Source organism: Pieris napi, chromosome 7 (genome assembly GCF_905475465.1).
Source record: "Pieris napi chromosome 7, ilPieNapi1.2, whole genome shotgun sequence".
Taxonomy (NCBI): Eukaryota; Metazoa; Arthropoda; class Insecta; order Lepidoptera; family Pieridae; genus Pieris; species Pieris napi.
In genome coordinates, this window is record NC_062240.1 from 9,237,740 (window position 1) to 9,247,770 (window position 10,031).

Here is a 10,031-nt window from a genome sequence, read left to right on the forward strand (position 1 = left end):
CTCATGCCCGTTTGCCCCCTGTTTTATATAAAAAAAGTGAATTTGTTTTTAGAATTAAAAGTAATGTATCCCTTAAAAGGATTGAAATATATCGTCCATGGATGTGAACCCTAAAACAATTAACGATGTCACTTCCGGTTTTACCTGTAACGACCTAACTGTACATGCGTGTTATTTAGTAATAGCAACACATTGCTACAATAATTAATAACTCTTACCATTATGGAAAAAATCTTGCAAAATGCTGTGTCAAAAATATGAAGAGCGTGGAAATCCTACTAATGTAAGGATCCTTGACCATTCAGTAACCACTAACTGGTCTGCCCGAAGGCCTGAGTAAAAGTCGAGAAGTTATATTATATCCTTAGCGACCGGAATTTGGACCGTGATCCAGGGTATGACGTCATCGTAGTGATTTCTAGGCACAGATTGTAGATATCGCTTCACAGACTAGAGCAATAGCCATATTTAAGGCGGGCGTTACTTAACACCTATATCTAATATCATTCCTTTTTCAAAGCAAGCAGGCCTGTCTTGCTATAATATATATATATACTATAGGTATAAAAAGGGTGCGTATACTTATGTCCGCGCGTAAGAAGTTATACTTCTATGGCATTATTAAAAATAGTTTTTGATTGCATGCAAATAATTAATTACAATTAAATATTCAAAGACTGGAATAGTCAATAAAGTTCAGTTTACATTTGAAAAATTAAATAAATATTATATTTATATTTATTATTATTTTCTAATATTAATTAGTATTGATTTAAATATTCAATTTAAATCATTTCTGATTATAATTCAGACGTACATATAAAATTCGCACTTGTATAATGAAAACAAAATGAAAACACGTGTTTTAAATGTAGAAACTCAAAGCATGTGGATAAATATTATAAATATAAATACACAGTGAACAGAGGCGGCGTGCGTGCCAACATGCGCCACTAACTTCATTCTGTTAATTTTGTGTCACGGTGCGCGCGCATCGTAAAATTTCACTCTCATCAATTTTTCATAACGCGCGTAAAGAAGTATAACTTCAAAAAGTCACTCGGTAATATTGCCAGATTTAGCATTTGGAATATTGAGCCAGCGGTTTCTCAAGCATCGCTAGTCAAAGTTATATACATATGGTCACGTAGGTTCGATCCCCGGCTGTGCACCAATGGACTTTCATTATATGTGCGCATTTAACATTCGCTTGAACCGTGAAGGAAAACATCGTGAGGAAACCGGCTTGCCTTAGACCCAAAAAATCGACGGCGTGTGTCATGAAATAGGTACAGAAATCTGAGGGCCAGACCTAAAAGGTTGTAGCGCTACGGATTTATTACTTATCCATTAAGTTATATTAACTGTTTGCTCAAAAAGGCGGCTTAAAACAAGTGAATCTAATGACACAGAATACGACGCGCTTCCCGCAATTTCCTTACAAATTAGACCGCACATAACCGAACGAACCATTAACCGATAGCGTGCATCTCAATATTCCTTTCACGAACATCATACACCATTTGGCTAAAGGGCGGTTAGAAAACATTGCGGATAATTGCAGTTTAAGTCATAACACGGTTTTTAAACTAATTACGTAACTTCGTGCATATTGTTCATAATTTTGGTCATTATTGGCCTAATATGTGAGAGTTTCGTTACTTATGAGATAACGAGACACGCTACTTTGTTAACGAATTTTCGTTAATGTTACCTGATCCTAATTTGCATTTAATTTACATATAACTATAGTATGCAATACATATAAGTATAGTTTTCATAAACTTAAAAAAGTACTATGTTGTCGCCACATTAGTATCAAATTGAGGGTTCAACTCTTACTTTGTTACATCTGGCCAGTAGCATATACGGCTGTGAGGCATGGACTATTAAAGAAGACACAAAAAGACGCCTCGAGGCTTTTGAGATGTTACCGTTGCATGCTTCGCATCAGCTGGATCCAAAGAGTGACGAATTAAAGAGTCCTTCAACGAATACGGAATATCTCAGACATTTTTCGTCATCATCGATAAGACTTGTTGCAACCTATAATGCTGGGCAAAATTCAAGGCAAGTGACGGGCTGATAGAGGAAGTAGTCGTGGTTGCGAAACGTACGGGAGTGGACCGGCATCACGAGCGCCGAGGAGCTAAAAAGATACCCAATTCAAGGCAATTCAAGTCGTTAACAGACAACCTTTAGCAATAATGTGGTATCAGAAGAAAGTAAGGAATAAATAAAACTAAAATAGGATGGAAAGAGTCGGAGGAGGCCTTCTCCCGGACAGGGGCCGCATCTTAGATTAATAATATTATATTAATTTTTCTACGTCAATAAGATACCAAAGGCATACCATTATTATAGTTAGCAATACTAAAAACTTTATTAGTTACTCGTCCAAATCAAGACACAGGTAGTGCGAAAAATGCTACCTGACTCTTTCAGTAGCAGAGAATTTACCTAAAGTGAATTAAGACGAGTGTCCACTCTTACTATCATTTCTTATCTGTGCAACAATTCAAGGACAGTTTTTGTACTTGTTTTTTTTTATAAATCTTGTGTTTGTGATGTCATCTGTCAAATTGTTTTTTTTGCATGACGTATGACGTTTATGACAGCGTTCTAGGTGTCTTTGTAGTGTTCTTTTTACTTATGACATGTTTCTGAATACATTCAATATTCATTTGTAGAAGGAATATAAATGTTCACTACCTTAATCTCATTGTAATTGAATGAGTAAAAGAAAGAAAATCAAAGATATTTAGGTACATATACAAACCTTAATAAGTAAATTTAAACTATATCTAACAATGACGCAAAATGCACCTGAACCACACTTATATGTAGAAGACTTTTAAAGCCTAAATACTTAGCATCTGATTATTTTAAGTTCATTTTTATATTTAGTGATTATCTTTATAGGAAAACCAACATCGAATATACCAAGCGCCTTATTTAGCCACGAAGGTGGTAAAACTTGCCATCTAGCATTATTGTTTTATCAATATGTAGGAGTCCAAAAGCAGACAGTATGTCTAGATTGCGCTCGCGCAGGTAGTCATGAATGGTCGTGGCGTCCCGCGGCTCGTGAGTTATGTGCGCCCCCGCGGCGCGCCCTGCCTTCACACCTCGGGCCGCGTGTGGTCTCTTGCTTTACGAGACGGCCTGGGCTGCTGAGCACGCGGTCCAGTTTATGCTGAAGAGACATAGTTTTAACTGGGCTGAAGGTACCTTCATTCAGAAATAAAAAATTAAAATATAAATCGCTAAAATTCATAAGAGGATTGGTATGGAGGAGGATGCAGTATGAAATTTTAAACACACTTAAGAAAATTAAGGAGAAAACTAAGCCAAGTTGATTGAGTAATATTTAATATTTACCTAGATATTTGCAACACCGTAACAACATTTGAATTTTTGGAATGAAAACCAAACATTTTCTTGCCAAAAATTCAGTAAAATCCAGACTAGAACATAATAAAAGATGAATCTAGTGATTATTATATATTTTTTATATTGCATAACACCAACCATACCGGACCTAAATCTTCGTACTGCGTCCTGCTATTACAATATTGGTCGCATTACTGTATACTTGATATTGAAATTATTTTATTTCTCAGACTTATTACGACCTGCCCGATACTCGGCCCCCGTTTTTATTAGACAGGAAGGAAATTCTAACGTTCAATATACTAGTTTTATTTATTTGAATGTCCAAGTATCGATCCGGTTTCTGTTCCACCGTTTTATAGTACACTAGTCGTATTATGTTACAGGATTTTATGTCATATAACTCAAAATATGACAGATAAGCAATCATTTGGATTTATTAAATGCATTAGAGGCATTAAAAACCAGCTCTTTTAAACCTGAGATCCGTTGTAGGGATATTTTTGATTTGTAAGTGCGATACAGCCTTTAATGAAGGCTTAATATTTCTGGATGGTAATTCGTTTAGAAATATAAATATATAAACGATTTAGCAGACTAATACTGAAAATCTTTACTGAAAATTGTTTATGTACAATATTTTTTTAGTCATTTCTTTCATACCAAACGTACAATGACCACTATTTAAGCCTTGACTTGTTTAAGCTATCGCGGAATTTTCATAGCGCTAAATCACCGGCATCATGAGCACACCCCACATACACACCATCACGTACATACCCTCACTTTCACCATCACACAACACAGCAGAATTAGGTAATAATTAGTTAATTCTATTGAGTATTTTTTATTGATTGAACCTTTTTATATATTATGTACTTATTCCATCTTTGACTGTTTCTTTAGTATAATTGTTTTTTGTTGTATATAATTTTTAGATGTAGGATTACGTAATAAATAAATAATCTATCAATACGCTAATCTTTGCAAATTGAAGTAATAATAAATGCTGAAATATCAGTGATTTAATTGTTAAAACACAACACAGTCAAGGTTTGCAATGGGCCTGTCAATTACGTATCGTTCAAGGAGTTTTACAAAAATAAAGGCACATACCAATGGGCTTTCATTACTAAGCAATTAAAAAATATATATTGTTTAAATTTTCACATTCATTTTCCCCATTTTATACATTTTTAATGCATGCATCTTACTGAGTTGCGGTGAGGCAACGTGAAGCCGCCTTATTTATCACCAACCCACTGTCCAAGCGATTTATGCCCGCAGGAAATCACTGCTTTTATTTTACACGGATTTTTATTTGGCTCCGCTTTATTTGAGGACGGAAAACATTATAAATAACTGTTATAACAGTAACTTACCTTATAGATTATTTCAACGTTAAGTTCGTTTTGCTTAAACTAAAGTGTGTAACAAATTGTCCCTTGAAAAACTTTCTTAAGAAATCTTAAATGTTCTGTCACATTCATTTGTTTTATAAGTGATACGATATGATTACATAATACATATTAGAATGATAAGTATAAAAGTAGCCTAAATTATTTTCCAATTTATCTGTTTATAAAATAAATATATTTATTATTCACAAAATATATCAACCCTACTCCAGCTCAAGGTTCAAAAAAAAAGTCTAAAAATCACACTCCTTTGGATATTATTAATTACTTCCTTGTTTGTTGGTTTGTTAAACAATGTAATAGATATAGTAGTATTAGTTTACGTAACTACGTAATTTAATACGTTTATAATTTAAGTAATACATAGTACGTTTTTAATTAAAGTAAAAAATTGTTTCGGCCCCCTATTTTATTTCAAAACCGATTAAAAAACTACACGTGAAACAGGTGTAGAAATCTGCATCTAACTGTTTATGGAATCTCCATTTTTTTGTATAGCAACTCATGTGGTAACCCTGAGTACTATAGGTATGCAGATGTACTGTGGATTGTGATGTATGCGCTTGCGCCGTCAAAGTGTGGGGGCGTCGAGTGCGTGCAATTTATTGAATGGCTACTTGTGTTCAATTATTTAGCACGTAGCTACTGACCAAGGTTTTTTTAATATTGGACAGGATATTTTTTATACTATTATTTATATATTTTTTATAAAATTAGTATATAATCTGTTATTGGAAGTAAATAATACCTAAATATATCCATCAAAATATTGACTTTTATACAATATACAATACAATATACAAAACGGTCACAAATTAGTCATAGTCTCTGTTTGTCTAATCCTAATACTAAGTTTGAGTTTGATTTTGTCGGAAACTGTTTTATTTAAGTATAATATACGTGTATTTGTGTAATTTCAGAATGATATTAACACATAAAAACTTGACGTCTGTTTTGTGTTTACAGACGTGGTACGTCTTAGGGACTGGTGCGACGCCATCTTGCCGTTAAAAACAACAATTTGTATAGGTGTACTTAGTCACTAATAAATAATTTCTCTTTTATTTGCTTAAAGTATGTTACATAACACAAAAAGATAATTTCTGTGTTTTCTTACGTTTTATAAATGAACTCAAGGGCCCATTATTGCAGAGAAGTAGGAAATATTACGAGCATATAAAATCGGTGACAGGCGACAGCAAGTAAAATGACAGTGAAAAACGCGAACAACCCGAGCCAAGCAAGATTAAACCCCGTTCGTAGATTTCATTTGCAGATTTCATTCTCTTAGATTAAGTTGCAACTCAGGCCGGCACATTGTAAGCTTTTCATGAGAAATAACCAGTGTATGGCCAGTTTGCATAAAGCAGGTCCTCGGAGATCGCCACCTGATATTAAAAATTTCATGTAGGTATGTTGATGGCAATTTGCGTGTTACACTTTTTCTGCCGGATGAATTTTGGAGTCTACACTACTAACAAATTTTTTTAAGTTTAAGGTTATTAATGTTATCTATAACTAGCCATATAAACATCGGACAGCTATGATAACAATTTTTATAATATTCTGTATGTTCATATACGTAATAAGTACGTACGTACCTACGTAAACTTATCCCCACAGACTACACGAGACTTAAATGAATGTATATCCGAAAAAACATGATCTACCAAAGAAACATTTTTATGTATGTAGTTTCAATTTATTTCAAAAGCAACAAAAACATAAAACAAATAAAAACAATTTTAAAGTTAATAGGCCGGCAACGCACTCGCGAGCCCTCTTGCATTGAAAGTGACCATGGGTAGTGTACATGTCCAGTGGTATAACATCAGGTGAACCTCCTGTTCTATAAAAAAGTAAAAGTAATACCAAATTTCAATAAATATGTACAGTAGAATCGTCTACACAGGTATAAAATAGTTTAATACTTGAGAAAACTTGGACAACTCAATGAACGACGCTAGTACAAGGTCTACGAACGAGATTAATTGGGGTGGTATCCTATAATATCTCGCTAATAACCACCAATATGTTACCGTGCCTGATAACACGTTCCACGTAAGCGCGGTAGGCTTAAGGTATCGTGTTAAGAGGCTTCTGTACCACAGATCCAATCTTGTTAAACAAATCGCGTTATGCTCAGTAGGTGCGATTGAGTTATTACATCTTCCTGTTGGGCTACTTGTTTTTGTAGGCGGTTGTTTTTATTAATTATACACCATAAATAATATTTTATGTAACGCGATACGTGCGCGATGGGTTTACGATAGGAAGGGATGGCATTGTATACTTGTTCATTAGTCAACTGTATATCGATGGCTATTGTCTTTGTCGTATTTGATTGATTTGTGCGGTGGGTCATATCAATTCTGGCCTTGTACGTTAAATGTTAGTCTTCAAATTGTTTTATTTTTTTAGTATTAGAAGGCAAACGCTAAAAAAGAGACATCGCAGCCTATGGACATCTATTTTAGTGGGTGCGTTAACTGTCTATAATTATTGCTGTTTATTACTTTACTTCTTCGAGTTTTTAGTTTTTATAGTTAAGAGCTGAAAGCGGGCTGGAAATGACAACTGTTTTTGAAATGAAGACATTTAACACCAATATACTGAAAATTATTACCGCGTAAATGCTTTAAGTGAAAAATAAGACAGCATTACTCGTGGTCTCATTATGTAGCCCAGGACATGCCACATTACATTCCTTTAAATCTGTTGCGTCAGCCTGGAGCGTCCCACGTGTACCGCAAATAAGTCCCAAGTTGTCATTACGGTCCATTACCGATACTAATACTGCACGGTGGTGCACGACATGACGAAATCATTTCATAAAATTGTTCGCGTTTAAAAAAGCGCGCGCATTTTTTTAGGTTAGTGCTGTGTTACTCTGTGATACTGTCAGAAATATTATCTGTGGTTTAAATTTAATTTTGATGACTGTTTAGTATTGGGAATAAATATTAACGATTTAATGTGTACATGTTATGATAGAACTATTAAATATGAGTGTATAAATAATTTTAAAAAATTGAAAAGATTTAAATAGTATCTTGGGTGAGTCAAAGACTACCAAAATAGATGGTACATATTTTGAAACAAAAGAGAAAAAATCACAACGTAATATTAATTCTTAATTACTATTAAATATAAAACTATAATGTTAGCTTTGAATATTTTAAAATACATCTACTCACAGCGTCGCTATAACCATCCTCTCATTTCTCAATCTCATTATTGTCTCATTTAAGCTTATAACCTTAAGATATGTATGTTCGGTACCCCAAATGACCCCAAAACCGCACTCCTACCCCATAGAGAAGACACCCTCGATAGTGATGGATAGTATTGATTAGGCACGTCACATTAAAACGGTTTTGGGTCGGAAATCGCGACGTCCGTCGAACACATGTCGATTTCAATCAGTCGATTAATGTTCGCCGCGGGTCGACTCCTTTGATACATCTATCGTTCCTTACGTAATTACTTTAAATAATTAAAATTTGAATATTTGATGTTATACTGGCTTCCTTATATGGGTTGGATATAATTTTTTGCATAATTTTATTTCATTTAATATATTATTTTATTTAATAATTTTGTTGTCTTTATTAGAATATATTTTTATGCCTGTCGCTTTGATTCTTGGGTGTAAAGGTGACATTCAGAGTCGCGATTTAGTGTAATAGACTTACGGACTAAGTAGGTACTAAAGCACAACTGACCTCACGACCTCAAACTTAATAATCAGGCCTATTACTTATTAAATATTGTTTTAAATATCTATCAATTTAAAAAATACTTATTTTAATTGCAGTGGTCTATATAAAACAAGCCAAATATCTATAAGATGCCGTAACATCGTAATGTACCAGGTGGAATATAGATTGTGTGTATCTTTATCTATACAAGTTTTTAGAAGACGCTAAATACTTATTAACTAAATAACCTCAATTTGTAAAATATAAGTTATAATTTCAAAAAGATTGAATAAAAATACTCCAAATTGTGAAAGAGCCTTTAAAGATCATAATATAAATCTTATTTAACATATTCGTTTCTCTCATTTCAGATTCTTCTCGGAATCATTCAGTGAAGATCACAATATGGAGAAGTGAACGCCAGACGATGTTCAGTCACAAAATAATGTATTATGTGCTAATAATTGTCCCTTTACTGATATGTATTATATAGCATATAATAAATAATGTAAAATGCCGTGAAATTGATTTGGATTTTATATTTAGCTTAGGAACTTCGTTCAAATTGTGAAGCGATCACAGTACATAATGTAGACAACCATACTATGATCGCTATATATTTACATATGTAATTGTTATTTCAATAGTCTATTAACACGCATGCCGCAGATTGAAAGATGAAAAAATACTAATTCTAAAATATGTCTAATCAAATTTACAATCCTAATATTATTTGAATTTCCTTCATCCAACTAAATTATGAACAGTATTTCTTATTGTCTTGGACATCCACAATCGTGTCGGCACCAAAGTGATTTTGACATTTTGATTAGGTTTCTCACACGTATAGGTAGGTACTAGCGATGTATCCAATGTTCCTAAATAGTATAGTGTTAGTGGATTATATGTAGTAATATACGTATAATTAAATGTAGCGGGAATTTAAAACTCTTGGTGCTGTATTAGTCTCAACAGGTCACTTAGTTAGACTTTGTCTATAGTCTTTGTTTTATTGTCTATGACGGCTAACTTGTTTGCACAGACTATACCCACGTTTATTAGATGTATTAAACATTCCAAATGTTTCTGTCCATCTTTAGTCTTCTTTTGGCTTTACTAATTGAATACTGGATAAAAGTAAAAAAAGGAAGTATATTTGTTACAAGGAAATAGAGAAATTAATTAATGAGGTATTACATGATGAAACCGAATCAATTCCACAGCGCAATAGTGCCAAAGATTAAATAATAAAGAGTATATTTGTTTTAAAAATGTTTTTTATTTTATCCAAATAATAAAACACTTTTATTTTATAAGAAATTAGCCTAAGTGACAAAATGTGTAGGTCGCAATCCGTTTTGTAATGAAATAGGATTATTAAACATAATTTGTAATGTAATTAATGTCACTTAAGAGTGATAAAACATTTGAGTTAAAATACATAGGAATTTGACCCAAAATATAATTTTATTTATTTGAAATAGTATATAATACGTTATCTCAATAACTATATGAGTTA

At 33.1% G+C, this 10,031-nt stretch overlaps 1 long non-coding RNA gene across 1 annotated transcript; it reads left to right on the plus strand.

Annotated features, from left to right (window-relative positions):
• Positions 1-7,543: 7,543 nt before the first annotated feature.
• LOC125051337 lies at positions 7,544-9,784 on the plus strand. Its single transcript, XR_007117265.1, has 2 exons — positions 7,544-7,684; positions 8,884-9,784. It is a non-coding gene; the product is annotated as an uncharacterized LOC125051337 (long non-coding RNA).
• The last annotated feature ends 247 nt before the right edge of the window (positions 9,785-10,031 follow it).